The sequence below is a fragment of the Notechis scutatus genome, chromosome 1, assembly GCF_049901735.1.
Source record: "Notechis scutatus isolate UNSWTSFEM ecotype Mainland chromosome 1, rNotScu1.2, whole genome shotgun sequence".
Taxonomy (NCBI): domain Eukaryota; kingdom Metazoa; phylum Chordata; class Lepidosauria; order Squamata; family Elapidae; genus Notechis; species Notechis scutatus.
Genome location: NC_142009.1, coordinates 219389533 through 219407040, shown reverse-complemented (window position 1 = coordinate 219407040; position 17508 = coordinate 219389533).

Genomic DNA, 17508 nt, shown 5'->3' with positions numbered 1-17508 from the left:
GATTTGGGCGTTCTCCAAACTGCACAGAATCTTAGCTAGGATCTCTCCCAAACCCTGTGAACCCCCAGCAGCCCACCCCGCCCCAGGGTCACCCAACTGGCCTCATGTCTAACACAAGACTAGAGCTCATGACCTCCTCCTAGTTTCCAGCCTAGTAACCCACTACATCAAACTGACTGAACATGATCAGTGTTCAAACATGATGCACATATCTTTGCGTTCAAAAATGAGAGAGAGAGAGAGAGCAGAAGAACCACAAATGTGTTTGAAAGCAAAGGAACTAGGAAACAGCTTCCAAGGATTGGCAATCATTGTATCAGGTGTTTCAGAGATTTAGTTTTAGCCAGGAGACTGAACTGCTCCACAATTTACTCCTTTACCAGAATGCATCATAAGGAATTGGGGTGCAAATTAGAGCACGGTAGGATACCTTAAGCAGCATAGCACAATTAAGATGTCAAGCTGAAATTGGAAAGGTTCAAATTCAGGTCCCCCGTTGAACATAACCTTGACTGCATAAACTTGGGCCAGACAGCCTTTCTGCCTACTCCATATCCCTACTAAAAGCAATGGGAATTATTGGCATGTATGCTCTGTTCCAAACTCAGCCTGCTTCATGCCCTCCAGTTATCGGTTGAATTATGTCTGCCATACCCCTAGCCTTTGCTAGTGGGAATGATTCTGCAGCCCTGGCTTTAGACACAAAAAATTTAGCATACCTTATTGGGTCAGGCTGAAGCCCATCTTAATCCAGCATTTGGTGCTTCACAATGGCTTACCAGACATTTCTGAGCTACACGCAAAAGAAGTGGAAACATACCTCTCTTCCACATACTTTACAACAATTATTTGGGAGGTAATTATTACCCAGAGGTAATAATGAGTCTTCAAAAATCAATAGCCTTGCACAGAACTGTCCATGATTTTTTTAAAAAATTTGCTTTTAAAGCCATCCAAATTATTGGCCATCACCCTTGTCTTGTGATAATGCATAGATGCTGTGTGGAGGCTACTTTAAAACTGCTTGCACGATATAGCTCTGGGGAGCGAGCTGCTGCTCTAATTAATGTTGCGTGAATTACACCCATACATATATAGACTTTGAGTAAAGTGTGTACTAGCGGAGGGAAAACTCCAAATCCACTCAATGAGAGGATACAAATATAAGCAGAATTCAGAAGAGAGCTGATGATCCAGAGAGAACAATTGTTACTATGAACTGAAGCTCTGGTCTTAGCTGAAGCCATATTATGAAGAGAGCTTTCAGTGTACATGTGAGAGGGGTTCACCCATTCCATGCTGGCTTTTCCTCCTTTAAGACAACTGTTCTGCCAGACGAGAGCAATGAATATGCAGCAGTTCATGGGAATAGCCTCTCTGGCAATGAGGACAAGGGCTGATGTGGAAAGAGAGCAGGCAGGCAAACAGACCCCCTTTGCATCTCAATAACGGAAGCACCTCTGCTGTTGGTCCCGGCCCCAGGAGCTGAGTTGTGGAAACCAGCCAGGAAGTCTGGCACACATTTCTGGTACAAACAGACTCTTGTATGCCCAGTTTTTCCCAATGAAAGCTGGTGTGGGTGTGGGCATGTGTGTAAAATACAAATGCAAAGCACCGAAACAACTGCAGGAAATTCAGAAGGAGGACTGATACCCCAACCCTCCTCACGCCATTGTGGAGAAGGAACAAAACTCAATGATGTGATTTGGAGAACCAGCAGTTCCTTTCTTTCTTTTTTTGACCTTCCTGTTCCTGGTCACTTGGATTGAGCTGAATTCCCATCATTTCGACATGTTGAAGAAGTATAGGGTGGTTTTTCTTCGCTTCCCTCTTCTCATAATGATGGGGGAGGGGTGTGAAGGAAAGGAAATATTCCTTCTCTTTTCTATCTCTGACCATTCCTTTGATTAAATATAAACCATGTGTGAGGAAATATTGTACAGTATAAGAAAAAAATTGCTTAAAAAATGGAAAAGGAAGTGGTATGTATGCTAACTTAAGCTTCTGGAGGAAAGGTGGAGCATCCATTTAGGATAAAATATATGTTCCTGCTGATGCAATGCTCAGGACTTAGGAAACCTTGTGTTGTTCCTTAAAAAAAAAATCTTGCATGTGGAGAAGGTTTCATGAGAAATCCCCTTATAAAGCCAAGAAAATCAACCTAATTATAAGCAGAATTCAGAGTAGATGGTGGTCCAGAGAGAATGGATAGGCTACATCTCCCTTGGGTTCCCAGAAATGGAACTTGTGAAGCCATCAGAAGGAAGCACTGTTGCTTCTCACTCAAGTTTATTAGCTGTCGTTCACAAATTAGCATGTTTTTGTGCTTTCTTTGTCCCTCAATACATATTAAGAGAAGCCACAAGATATTATCAAGTCTGTTTTTAGTTTAATATGGTTCATGGGTGGATGTTTTTATATATGCTCCACTAATTTTATTCCTTTCTAAAATGCTTTAACCACCTTATTCTTAAAAGCAGTATGAAAACAAAAACAACCCAATGCAAAATAAATACATGGAAATGGCAGGTATGCTCTGTTTCAGAATGAGACAACCCGTTGCAGCCAACTCTCTGCAGCCAACTCGCCATAACCAACTCACCACACCCAATTCACCACAGCCAACTTACCTTGACCAACTTGCCACAGCCAACTTGCCGCAGGACAACTCGCTGTGGGACAATTTAACAATTCAATTTAATTATATATATATATATATATATATATATATATATATATATATATATATATATATATATATATATATATATATATATATGTGGATCTTTAGTTATTCGGGTTTCTCGCGTAAGATTCAAGTATCTAGGCAGCGTTGGCGAGGTCCCACTCGCCATCTTCAGGCTGGTGCTTTCGGCTTAGTGCCAGCACTGGCACTAAGCCGAAAGCACCAGCCTGAAGATGGCAGTGGGACCGCCGAAACGTTGCTCAGATACTTTGAATCTTACGCGGAGAAACCCGAATAACCAAAGATCCACATACAAATACCCTGAGAACCTCAGAAAAATATATATATATATATATATATATATATATATATATATATATATATATATATATATATATATATATATATATATATATATATAATATAATATATGGATCTTTGTTATTGGTTTTTCTCACGAAGATTGGAAGTATCTGGACGCGTTTCGATGAAGTCTCATTCATCATCTTCAGGCTTGTCTTCAGCTCTGTGCTTCTCAGAGTGAAGCAATTCACATACAAATACCCGCGAGAACATCAGAAAATATATATATAATATAATATAATATAAATATGGCAGTGATGACTTGGCCATGGCGAGTTGTCATAGACATGCTCTATTTACTTAGATTGGGTGAATGGGAGAGGCAGTCTTTTAGATTTGCAGCCCTTGAGCCATATTGGATTTTATAGGTAAGAGCCAGCATCTTGAATGGCATTCAGAAACAAATTGATAAGTCAATACAACTCTCGCTGCAAAGATATTACATAACAATAGGAATACTCCACTGGTATTTGAATGTATCTGAGTAAGAGTGTGTGCATGTTTGTTATATTGAAGGAAGAAACTAGACATCACAGAGCACTGTTACCTTTCCACCCAAGTGGTATCTATTTATCTTCTCTCATTTACATGCTTTTGAATTGCTATAATAGGTGGTATATCATCTATACTTCTGTTGAATTAGTGATGCATATTTTACCTCTATGGCATATGTAATCTCAGTACTTTGGTTTATTAGAAGTTTCTGACATGTGTTCCAAAGCATCAAGATCAAAAGCATGATCCAGACCTGTGTTAGTGTTTCAAATCCATTTGAATGAAAAATGTGTTTGAGCAAGATTCAGGGGGCCCTCTAGCTATTTTGCTTTCTGTTTCAGTTGAGCTAGAAGTCCAAAAACAAAAAAGATGGGGAAGAATGAATAGAGGAAAGTTTTTGGGCTGCTTGGATCAAACATCAAAATATTTGGCAGTCATATATCCCACACCCCTCTGAACATGATTGTGGAGGCATTAATATACATTAAATTTTAAAGTGAATTATTACTTTTTAAATTAACCCAGAGATAAAAGTATTGTTAATGACATCCTGCTCACAGTTACTATATCCAAGCATCAGTCTTCAGAATCATCTCCTCTACAAGAATATTATAGGTGCTACGTCCTTGACATTCTTGATTATCTTCTGGCATCTCTTTACCTTTTTGGATTTGTCCACAATTTTCGTCCACAATTTTGAAATGGAAAAGGTTGCCTTCCTCTTGTTTGTAACATTTCAACTCACCAAATGAAATATATGTGTGTCACAGTTCACCCCATCAGTAGCCATAGAGAAGCAGATGATTTGGGGAGCCATAAATAAGCAGCCATTTTTTAACTATTTAATATATTTGGGGTAGAAAAACATTCTTATGGAATCATCAACCTTAGGATCTAAATAAGCTGGGTCTGTGAACTTTGTGGGCTAAATGGGGGGAACATATAAGTAGGGTTGTCTCCCATCAGCACTCATGACAAGTATCCCAGTTACACAAGATCTAGATAATATGTGGTGCTTATTCCAAGTTATGTTTCAGGGCTTCAGTAACAGATAGCTACCATATAGAAATGTTGTGAAGACTGCATTAGTATGCATGGAGACTCTGCTAAAACTGAATTGGAACAGGATGTTTTGTTTTGCTTTGTTGTTTACTTTAACTTCCATTTTGTTACCAACCTCCACTATTTAATGTTTTCCTTCCAGGTTTTTCTGGAGAGAAATCTGCAGCCACGTAAAGCACAAGAGAGCTATGCCATAAAACCACCAGGGACACAGATTATTAGCTTGACCTCATGCCATAATAAATCCACTATATGCACAGTCATATCTTCCCCTTGCTGCTAAGAATGCATTCATTTGGATCTTAGAGGGTTAGTTACTGGCAATAAATGCATAACCTGGCAAGCTCACCAAATGCATGAAATGTTAGGCATGCGTATTAGCTTGATTTTTAAGTCAAGATTGGAAAAGAAAGGAAGAGGTTTTGTAAATTTAGGACAGGAATGTATGAACATAGTTTCAAAAATCTTCTCATTTGCATTTGCCAAATAATTATGTTTTTCTATACATCAAACTGAAGTGCAATCTGACATGCTCTCGGCTCATGGGAAGGAAGACACTTGTGACCACATAATTGTCTTTCTCCTGGAAATAATGATTACAATGGCATTAAAAAGGTCAGGTGTGGTAGCTGCCTGCCATTAAAAGCCTGTCTATTGGGAGGAGATGTTTTATCCAGCCAAAGGGCAAGAAGAGATGTGCATTTCTTCCTTTTTTTTTTATTCCTTTAACAAATTCAAGCTCAACTTTTAAAGCCCATCCTGTCCTGGGATAAGCCCCCAAGCCAATATGAAAGAACATGCTCATGTCTCTTGGTGCTCTCTGAGTTTGGTTGTTTTCTTGCAAGTCTGTCCATGTTTTGTGAAATTAATTACCAATACTGACAGGGCATGCTATTATAATATAAAAATGAAAGTAAACCCCACTCTCTACTAGTACTGATGATGTTACCTAATTGGGTAATAAAACATCTGCAAGAAACCAACTAAGCTCAGAGAGTACCAAGGACTCCTCATTTCAACCCTGATCTACAAATATTCTCTATCAGTACTCGTAAGATGTTGTATATAAACAGGATCAAGATCATCATGGTTTCACTTCAGCCTCATGCATACACGTGATATTGTAATACAAGTATGATTAGTGAGGATCATAATTTTTTACAGAAAGGAAAAAATAGCAAATGTGATGTATGGAGCACACTTGACCCAGATGACATGACCTGGTCAATAACCTGTTTCAGAATAGAATAGAATAGAATAGAATAGAATAGAATAGAATAGAATAGAATAGAATAGAATAGAATAGGAATAGGAATAGGAATAGAATAGAATAGAATAGAATAGAATAGAATTAGGAATAGGAATAGGAATAGGAATAGGATTCTTAGGTCAAATGTGATTGGCTACACAAGGAATTTGTCTTTAGTGCATATGCTCTCAGTGTACATAATGAAAAAATGAAATACATTCATCAAGAATCATAAGATACAATACTTAGTGATAATCATATGTTACTAATAAGCAATCAAATCATACTAGGAAACAACACAATATAAATTGTAAAGATACAAGTAATGTCAAGCCAAACTAGCACTGCTTGACATTGGACACTATTCCATCACTTTCCAGAATCTTCCACGTCTTTCTCCCTAGCAGCAACTTCACAGACAGAATGTTGCGATATAGCAAATTCTCAGTCAGCATGAGAATTAGGTTTTATGTAACAAACTTGGAGAGGATGTATTGAAAACATGTCTTTCTATCTATAATGAATATATATGCTACTATATGGAAGTGAAGACATCCGCCTCAAATCCAAAACATAAAGAGGTGGCAGGGCAGGAGCTCTAGATCTGGGCAGCAAAAATCCAGACTACCATAAGAAGGCACAAAAATAGTAAGTAAGTAATAAGTCCATGCTGTCATCTCCTAGTTTACCAGATATTTGCAGCTGAATTCTGGTAAAATTAGGTGGGTGATTTTTATTTTTATTTTTGGCAGTAAATTTGACAGGAACCCACTCACTTCATTTGAGAGATCATTTTGTTCTGCCAATTCAAAGTACACATTTTAGGTGGCTGAGTCAGATATTTGCATGCAGTTAAGAACCTTTATGTGGAGTTTTTAACATTCACTTGATTCAAAAGGAGGAGGAAGATGAGGAAGAACATAGGAACCTCATGGCTAAATTATAGACAAACTTGACATCATGACTGAGAAGCAGTTGGGATCAGAGACAAGCAGAAGGTTAAGTTGAAGTCAGAATGAAAACAGAAGGCAGCCTCATAGTTAGGATCAAAGAGTAAGTCCATAAACAGAAGATCTGCCAGACATCAGGGAAGGGTTACTGGAGCAAGACATCAGTTGCAACTCTCTTCCTGTCCAAAACAATCCATTGGCCATCAAGAATAAGGAAAGTCAGTCCACATCTGACAAGTGGCTGCAGGTATATATTGAAGCTTACTTCACCAGGTGTGGCAGAAAGCAACAGTTTATGACATGAATACTAGACTCTCTTCATCAAGGTCAAGAAGTGGCCCTGTTTGCTTCCATCAGGCACTTTGCATTGCCTCACAGTGTCAGTAGGTACTAATAACAATTGGGAGAGATTTTCAATTGTTTCAACCATTCTTTTTCCTCTTGTAGCATTTCTAACAGCTGCCTGTTAGTTCTTTCCCACAAAAGTCAAAATTCTCACCACAGTCCTGATGCACAATTATTCTTGGTATTTGGAGCTTGGTCTGGGAAAAAGAAAAAGGGTAATGATTTTTGAATGTAGGGATTAGAGCATCAGGTTAGAAACTGGGAGGCCAGGAGTTCTTGTTCCTCCTTAGACATGTAGAAATCATTCTGTTTCAGTCCTAGGAAATAAAAATGGCAAACCACTTCTGAAAAACATTGCCGGGAAAACTGCAAAGACTTATTCAGGCAGTCTTTAAGAACTGGTCACAATTTAATAGATTTTTTAAAGGATATTTTTATTAAAAGGTGTTTTTTGATTAACACCTTTCGATTCTTAGCATAGGACTGCCAATCAAAATTCATAATGTGACTCTGGCAACAGAGGAGTGTGTTAAAAATGGAAATAAAAGAAAATAGAGGTGGTTTACAAATAGGAGACAATGCCATATGAATTCCTGACAAAATTCCTGTATACACTGTACTTGGCTAACTATCAGATAAGAATGCTTTGTGGAAAAAATGATATTAATTCACAATGTTTGTGGAACATTATTATAATAAAGACACAAGTGAGACATCTTCATTATTTAGGATTGAATTTATGCATGAAGTTCTGTGCAGCGCATTTTGAAAATCTTTTTTCATAAAGTTATAGAGAATCTGTCATCATGGAATTTTAGTTAGACAGAAGAGCCTTTTTTAAATTAAGAGTTCTGTTTCCAGTGTCATCAAACATGGAAGCAAATAGGATTTCCATCTATTCATAATAGGCTAATGATAAGCATAAATGAGTGATTCTATAGAAAGAATGGTACAATAGTACCATTTATGTCTGAAGTAAATAACTTAGTAGAACTTGATTGATTGATTGATTGATTGATTAAATTGAATGAATCAATATATACCATTAATTCAGTGTTAGGATTTACAAATTGGGTTTTAATAGAACCCTGGGAGCCACCAAGTATAGTCAAGCATGAGCCATCTATAGGTTTGATGGGTTGAATTAAGGAGAAATTTCCTGACAGTAAGAGCAATTAACCAATGATACAGCTTGCTTCCCAGAGTTGTGGGTGCTCCAACATTGGAGGTTTTCAAGAAAAGATTGGATATCCATTTGTCTGGGGTAGTGTAAGGACTTCCTGTCTTGGGCAGGAAGATGGATTAGAAGACCTCCAAGGCCCCTTCCAGCCCTATGATTCTATGCTTTATCCAAAGAAGGAAACAACAGGATGTTTTGGAACAATCATGTATTTTGGTTTCTCACAAACATTTACTTTGAACCCTGCAGATGAACCAAGTTTAATATAAATAAAAATAAAGAGAAATGCATACATATATACAAGGATGTCATGATGGCATAGTAGACTCATCAAAAGAAGGCAATAATCTTGGCAATTTCTATGAGTTATTATCAAATTTAAAAAACCCATTATTCAAGGGTAATTATAAGCCTTTGTCCAGAAATCACCTGTCAAGTAATTCCTCCTTTCACATTGCCTCCAACTGTAACCAGGGCATTACAGGTCTACATCTGGCCTATTAATTTTGCTACAGTATCAGACTTCCTGATCAATGCTGTAGATTCGCCATTCCTTACTCTCCAAAGCCAGACAAAAGCCATGCATAATTCATCAACCTGTGGAGCAAATTCAGCAGAATACCTTCCCCTTTCACAAGTCTGTTCTTGCTGCCACAAGCTAATAATACTAAAGGGTTCAAAATAAAAAGCAGGAATTGACATGTAAATCAAAGAGGCCATTACAAGTATCATATATCTTCTTGAGATTAAGTGATCCCTTGGTTCCCAAAGGGCTGAAGAAAATGGGGTCCCTGGATATCAGCAGGTAATTCTCTTGGATGTTATCCAGCAATTAAAACATTACTCAAGATAAAACAGATGTGCAGATTTTAGGAGCGGAGCCATAAATCCACCTCTATAAATGAGCTCTGGGCAGTGACGTATATTTACAGAAATGAGTGATGAGCTGTAGTCTAAAAAATCTATCTGCAGAATATCAGAGTGAGGCAAGGCTCCTTATGAAGGCAGGAAGACTTAAGTACAGCACTGCTAGTTGGACAATGTACAGTCCCTCAGTAACTCAGATGGTATTAGCTTGGCTCTGCTTAATTATCTACACCAAACAAGAGGATTGAAACCATTGACATTAATGCTTAGTAACCATATATTTGTGGGGATTTCCCTGTGCCTTAATGAGATATCGGTAATACTATTCAAGTTACACTATTCCTTAAATTTATTCATACCAAATATGCATGCGAATTGCTCTTGTTTGGTCTTGAGTATATTTACTGCTTATTAACAGGATATAATGAGAGCTGTCCAGGGCACTGCTGGATGTTAAGGAAACATCAAATCCAATCTTCAAAGGATGAAATTGCAAACAACAATACAGCAACACTATAACTACTCGCTTGAAACTGATGATTTCTAATGATGAGCATACAGATATGACAATGCATGCATGGATTCATTTGGAAACTGTTGTTTGCTCCTAGCACTATCCATAGAACATGATTTTGTGCAGTGATGCTAACTTTTCCTTCTAGATTCTTTGTTGTTGTTGTTTTGTCATTAACTATGGGCACTAATACAGGTAGCTCTTGTCCAGCTATAATCAAGGATGCTGAACAACAAGGCCTTCCCTCTTTACTAGGATAACACACAGCCCATCACAAGATTGAAATTCCATAGGCCAACATGGAAAACAGCTCTTCACTTAACCTCTATTCAATTTAACCCTGAGAATGCCTGAAGAGAGGAATAGTCCAAGGTACCTTCTTCCGGCCTGACCATTAGTGATCCCTTTACCAAACCATCTGGTTTTAACCTGCCTTGCTCCATCTGGTTGAAATTGAACAGAATTACATGTGATACTGGAAGAAGGGCCTCTGCCCTGTATCAGTGGGGATGAAAATATTCCCCTTCTTGTGATTGTGGTCCTGGTATGCAAACTATTAAACTTATTGTGCAAGATGTGCCCATGATGTGCATTTTCTGGTTTCCCTAGAAAATCTGCATGAAGCAAATCACCAGAGGTGATCACCTGCATTGGACATTGAGACCACTGCCGTACCTCGTTGAAGTTTTATATAAAATTCTGTAGGTTATGTGTATATATTTTACTTCTGTTCTGTCATGTTTTCATCATATGCTAAATAATGCCAGGTAGTCCTTGACTTGCAACCATAATTGACCCAAAATTTCTGTTGCTAAACGAGAGGGATAACATTGTTTACCCTAACTGGTTTGGGTAAAAATAATAAATAGTATCATGGTTTGTTAGTTAAAGTGTGTGTAACTTTAACTGCAAGAATGTAATTAAGGGTGTGGTTGTAAGCACTATATAAGAAGCGAGGCAATTGCAGCTCGCTCTCTCTGGCTTACTGATCCCTAATTACTGGATGGATTGATGACTGCGTTCTTGCTGGAGCAGGGGAGAGAAAAAGGAGTGTTGATTTTTCTCAATGGAGAGAAGATAAGATTGGACTGATTTATTGTAAGTCAACTGACATTGGCTATTCAACACGGACTTTGCAAATAGAGTATCCCTGACAAGATTTGACTGAAATTGATATATGACTAATGGACCATTTATTTTGACTATGCTATAATTCTTAAATGGAATAAACTATATTTTTGATAGCACAAGTGTATCTGTATTTTACTGCGTGTTAACTAGAAAACTTATCTCACACATTTACCTGTCTTCCTATCTGACTTAAGCTGCACGTTCCTTTCGCACGTATCTCCAAAAGAATGGTGATATGCTGAGTCATTTGAACACTATGAAAAGCATTTTTCAAGAACTTCATGAGAAGGAGTTAATTTTCTCTGAACTACACCAGGTCTACATAATTCTATCTTCATTAGACGAAAGTTTTGATGACTACGTAACTTCCCTTGAAATATTGCCTAAAAAAGCCTAACTTTAACTGATATCACTGGCAGATTGATTGAAGAGGCCAGAAGAAGGCTTGAAAGAGATCAGTTAAGGAGGAGCAACCTCAAAAGGAAAATAATGAATCTCCTACTGCATACGCAATTAAAAAGTATTTTAATTGTGGAGGGAAGGACATTGTAAGAATTTTGTAAGAAACCAAAGCGCCAGAATGCAAGCCAGAATGCTGTAAGCCATCAAAGAAGAAATAAAATTATGAGTTAGCAATGTATAGTAATGAAGTTGTAAAAAATAATTTATGGGTAGTTGACAGTGGTGCGTCCCACTGTATTACAAATGATAACAAAAATTGTAAAAATGTCCATGAGTTCACAGCATATCTCATTGCAAGCGAATGGAAAATGAAGGCAAAAGGTGAAGGTATTGCTCATTGTTCTAGTATAAATGAGAACATAAAAATGTTATATGTACCTCAACTTAAATTTAATTTGCTTTCAGTTAGAATGTTGGTTCTAACTGAAATGTTGGTTCTAGATCGGCCTTGATCGTGTCCATCCAGCGTTGCTTAGCGTGGTAGACCTAAGCAACGCTGGATGGGCTGATCAAGCGATCTAAGGATCCTTGAAAGCAGACCCGACATACGTGGCGGACAGAGAGCGTGGAAGCAGTACTCAAGGACATTAGTGGACCTCGCCAGAAGCGTGAGACAAACGCTGAAGAAAAGAAGAAGAAGAAGTTAGAATGTTGGTTAGATTAGGATACATAGTTACCTTTAGGGGAGATACTTGTTTAATTGAAAAAGAAGGTAAGAAAATTACTGCATCTTTAAGAGGTGACTTATATGTGTTAAATGATAATGGTTTAGAGGTGGCTAACACGGTTTATGATAATAAGAAACCTCATGATGAATGTATTCACTTGTTACACGAAGGTTAGGTCATTTAAATTTTAAAATGATTAAGAGAACTGTTCAACTATCTAAAGGAATAAGTTTGAAACCTTGTAATAAGTATTTGCAATGTTCTGCTTGTAATCAAAACAAAAGCAAAGTTATACCGGCAAATAGAGTTGATGGATTTACTACCAAAGAGCCTTTAGAGGTAGTATTTGCCGATATAATAGGTCCTAAAAAGCCAAGTGTAGGTGGTGCTAGATACATATTAAGCATAATGGACCACTATTCTAGGTATGGTTTCTGTTTTTTAATGAAGAGAAAAACTGAAAGCGTATACAAATTTCTTTAATTGGTTAAAATTTGCAGAGAGGAAAACTAAAAAGAAATTAGTAACTCTTATAACAGATAATGGTGCGGAATTTACAAATAATAAATTCCAGAGTAGACTTAGAATGGCAGGTATTCAACATAAAAAGTCTGCACCATATAGGCCTCAACATAATGCATTTATAGAGAGGCGAGGCCAAACACTGCAATCAATGGGAAGGACAATGTTATCTGATTTTGGATTACCTGACAATTTGGGGAGAAGCTATAATGTGTGGGAATCACATATTAAACAATGTTGTTAATTCAACAACAGGTGAATTACCATTCACTCTGTGGCATGGTAGGAAACCTGATTTGAGTTATATTCACACATTTGGTGCACCAGCATGGGTGCATATCCCTACACAACTCAGGTACAAAGGACAACATAGAGCTAAAAGATTAATTTTTGTTGGATATCAAGCAAACCATAGATCTTATAAATTCTGGGAACCAGGTACATCTAGAGTATACTGCAGTGCTAGTGCACAATTCCTAGAACATATAGGATGGAATAGATTAGAACAAGATTCAGATAATGATATTATTATAGAACCCTATAAGAGGCAGAAAGAAAAAGACTAGTTATAAGAAAAGTCCAATTAAAGAAGAAGTCCATGAAGAGCAAATAGAATCAGATCAAGAGGAAATAATTGATCAAGAAGAGATAGATAGTCAAGAACAGGAAATAAAGGAAAGTCCACCTGTAAGTCCTGTTATACCTAGGCGCACAACGCGTATAACCAAACCACCTGATAGATATCAGGCAAGTATTGTTGCCAAGTAAATAAAGTTCCTACTAGCATAGATGAACTTAAGATGTATCCTGCTAAGGATCAGGAGAATTGGCAAAAGGCAATGGAAAAAGAGTTAAATTCATTAAAGGAAATGAAGGTTTATGAAGAAACCAAATTACCTCCAGGAGAAAAATCCATTGGGTGCAAATGGATATTTAAAGTAAAGACTGGAAATAATGGGAAAGTAACTTATAAGGCTAGCTTAGTAGCACAAGGATTTAATCAAAATACATTTGATTATGATGAGGTATTTGCACCAAATCTTAAGGCTACAACTTTAAGAGCAGCTTTAGTGTGGGCAGCTAAGAATAATTATATAGTTAATCATTTAGGCGTAGAAACTGCATATCTGCATGCACCATTGCAGCATACAATATATTTGAAAAAACCAGTTGGTATAAATGATAATAAAGTAAATAGCAATGATTGTTGGAAACTCAAGAAGAGTTTATATGGATTGAAACAATCTGGCTATGAATGGAACCAATATATTGTGAAAGAATTAAACAATATAGGGTTTAAATCTGGTTTAACAGATCCATGTATGTTTAAAAGAGAAAATAATGGAGCGGTGTCATTATTGTTATTATTTACAGATGATATTGCTTTAATTACTAAGACCAATAATGAAGCTACTGACATTATTTCATTATTAACCAAAAGGATAAAATTAAAGCATTTAGGTGAAATCAAAAAGTATCTAGGATTGACAATTAATAAAACCACAAAGGGATTTAAGATATCTCAAGAGGATAAAATTTGCCAATTAATTAAATTGTATAAAATGGAACTTTGTAAGCCTGCAAAGACTCCAATGAGTCAGAAAATTTGCAAAATTGATGCTCAAAGTCCCAAATTTGATAAGGCCATATATCAATCTTTGATTGGTGGCTTATCATATATAAGCAATTGGTCAAGGCCAGATATAGCTTATAGTATTAATCAGCTGTACGATATAATAATGGTCTACATCAATGTCATTGGCAAGCATTAAAGAGAATTTTAAGGTATCTTAAAGGAACAATGCACCATGCATTGTATCTAGAGCCAAAGGTGATTTGAATCTTAGTGCCTATGCAGATGCAAGTTTTGCAACTGACATAAATACTAGAAAATCAACATCTGGGATGGCTATATTATTTGGTAAGACACTAATAGGGTGGAGGTCAATCAGACAACAGCATATTAGCTTGTCAACGATGGAAGCAGAATTTTTATGTCTGTCATTACTATGCACTGACTTAATTCTGTACAAACAGTTATTATTAGACATGGGTATAACTATTAAAGATTCCATTATTGTGTACGAGGACAACCAGGCAGCTATACAATTAGCTACTAATATTGCTGTAAAGACTAGATCAAAGCATACTGAGTTAAGATACTTAAATGTTAGAGAATCTGTAAAAAATGGTCTAATTAAACTAGAGTACTGCATGACGGAAGAAAATATTGCAGACCAGTTTACAAAAGCACAAGGTGTTGTAAAATTTAAAGAGAGTTGTGACAATTATGATTTAAAGGTGTAAATGGTTATATTATTGTAATATTATTATTATTACCCAAAAGGGGAGAATGTTAGGGATAACATTGTTTACCTAACTGGTTTGGGTAAAAATAATAAATATGGTATCATGGTTTGTTGGTTAAAGTGTGTGTAACTTTAACTGCAAGAATGTAATTAAGGGTGTGGTTGTAAAAGCACTATATAAGAAGCGAGGCAATTGCAGCTCGCTCTCTCTGGCTTACTGATCCCTAATTACTGGATGGATTGATGACTGCGTTCTTGCTGGAGCGGGGAGAGAAAAAGGAGTGTTGATTTTCTCAACGGAAAGAAGATAAAGATTGGACTGATTTATTGTAAGTGAACTGACATTGGCTATTCAACACGGACTTTGCAAATAGAGTATCCCCAACAAGATTTGACTGAAATTGATATATGACTAATGGACCATTTATTTTGACTATGCTATAATTCTTAAATGGAATAAACTATATTTTTGATAGCACAAGCGTATCTGTATTTTACTGCGTGTTAACTAGAAAACTTATCTCACACATTTACCTGTCTTCCTATCTGACTTCGCTGCACGTTCTGTAAAGTTTGTTTTCCTTAACACCCGTTGGGGAATCCAGGCTTAACACATTCGTTAAGCAAGTTTTGCCCCATTTTGTTCAGTGAATCACTGCAGTTTTTAAATTAGTAACATGGTTGTTAAGTGGATCTGGTTTCCCCATTATTTTGCTTGTCATAAGGTCCCAAAGGTGGATTACATGACCCAGGGACACTGCAACCATCGTAAGTATGAGTCAATTGCCAAGCCTCTGAATTTTGATCACATGACTACGGGGTTGCTGCAACAGTCATAAGTGTGAAAAATGGTCATAAGTCACTGTTTTCAGTGCTGTTGTAATTTCAAATGGCCACTAAATGAACTGTTGTAAGTCGAGGATTGCCTTTAGTCTCTTTGCTACCTCAATGGCACCAAAGGGGTCCTCTGTTAATCATGAATCATAACGACATTTAAAGTAAGGTGGGTTCCCCACTCTGCTATGGAACTAGGAGGGGGACAAAAGGTTCTGAGTCCCTTTTCCCATCTTCTGTGAGGCCTCTGACAAAATGGATAGAAATGGAAAACCAAAAGGATGGAACAGTGGAAAAACTTTGCTTCTCGGCCCAATTCAAAGTGCTAACAATGATCTTTAAAACCCTACAGGGCATGGGGGGCCAAGTTATTTTAGGGGTCACCTTGACCCAATTATATCCAACCTTCCCACCAAGTCCAGCAGGAGGAGCATGTTAGGGCCCATCAGCCAAGGAGGCTGGTGGAGGATCCAGGAGGACAGCCTTTTCTGCCATGGCACCCACCCTTTGGAACATCATTCCCAAAAAGATGAGGATGGCCCCAACCCTGAAAGACTCCTAGAAGGCTCTCAAAACATGATTTTGCCAATGGGTCTGGGGAGCCTGTGGAAGCATAGGCTACATTAAATGGCTAGTATCAGTTTGATTGCATTCTTCCCTGTCTAATACAATATGCATAGTTTTTAATAGTTCCTAATTGTTTTAATGGGTGCATTATACTGGTTGTTTTATTTTTGTTTTAATTGCGTATATGCCACTGCAGAGTTACATGCAAGCAAGATGGGCAACTATATAAATTTAATAAATAAATAAATATGACAAAGCAACCTGATGAGATTGTTCCTCATTCCCCTTTCAGCCTTCCCCATCAATTCTCTCTATGTCCTCCAGTTTACTACAACTACAAGTCTTTTCACTTTTAAACAAAGTCCTGCCTGCCATTTTTTTTTTTTTTGGGAAGTGTTATTCTTAATAAAGGATGGTATTTTGTTTTTAATTAAAATCATCTTTAACAAACAAAAATCCCATGGAGCACAGAGTTAGTAAATGCCAAGGAAAATCCTACAGACACTTTGATGCCTGTGGTCATTATGATGGGAATTTCATTACTACATTATTGGATTTTTCTTTATGAAAAACACAATCCTATGCTTTCAATTGCTTTATTTATGTGTCAAGGACCTACTGTCTTATCAAAACTGCTCATTTGGCAATCTGCATTTGGCAATATAATAGCCCTCCGGATCATCATTAAGCTATGAATAATTATTGTTGACTTTGTCTTCATGAGAATGGATTTTAATTGTGCTTAATGAATTTTGAGCCTCTTTCTTATTTAGCGATCCTCTTCAATAGTCATTTTAAGTGTTGTTTGTACATGTGTATAAGAGAAAGCTTGGTTCAAAATAAGAATCTGCCCTGACCAATTATTGTAGTAATAAGTTTGATTATTAAACCCAAATGAGATTTTTTTAATATATTAAGGTAAATATAATATATTAATATAAATGAAATATAATACTTATTATTAATTTAATATAAATTTAATATAACTATAACTATATAAATATAATTTAATATAAAGTAAATATATTATAGGTAGTCCTTGACTGTTCTGACCCAAGCCTCGTTCAAAGCAAACACCAAACAGAGATAAAAGCAAAACCTTGTTAATACTTCTCTGTGAATTCCATTCATTCACAGTAAAACGCTATTAAAAACTAATTGTCCCAGATAAGAACAAGCCTTGCCATGGTTGTGCAAGGCTGCCAAGAACACTAGATTAAATTGCAAGGAAATATTCAAAACCAAAAATCTCAGAAACAAACCAGAATAGACTGGACTTCCACAAGAACTTGGAGTTGAAAGAA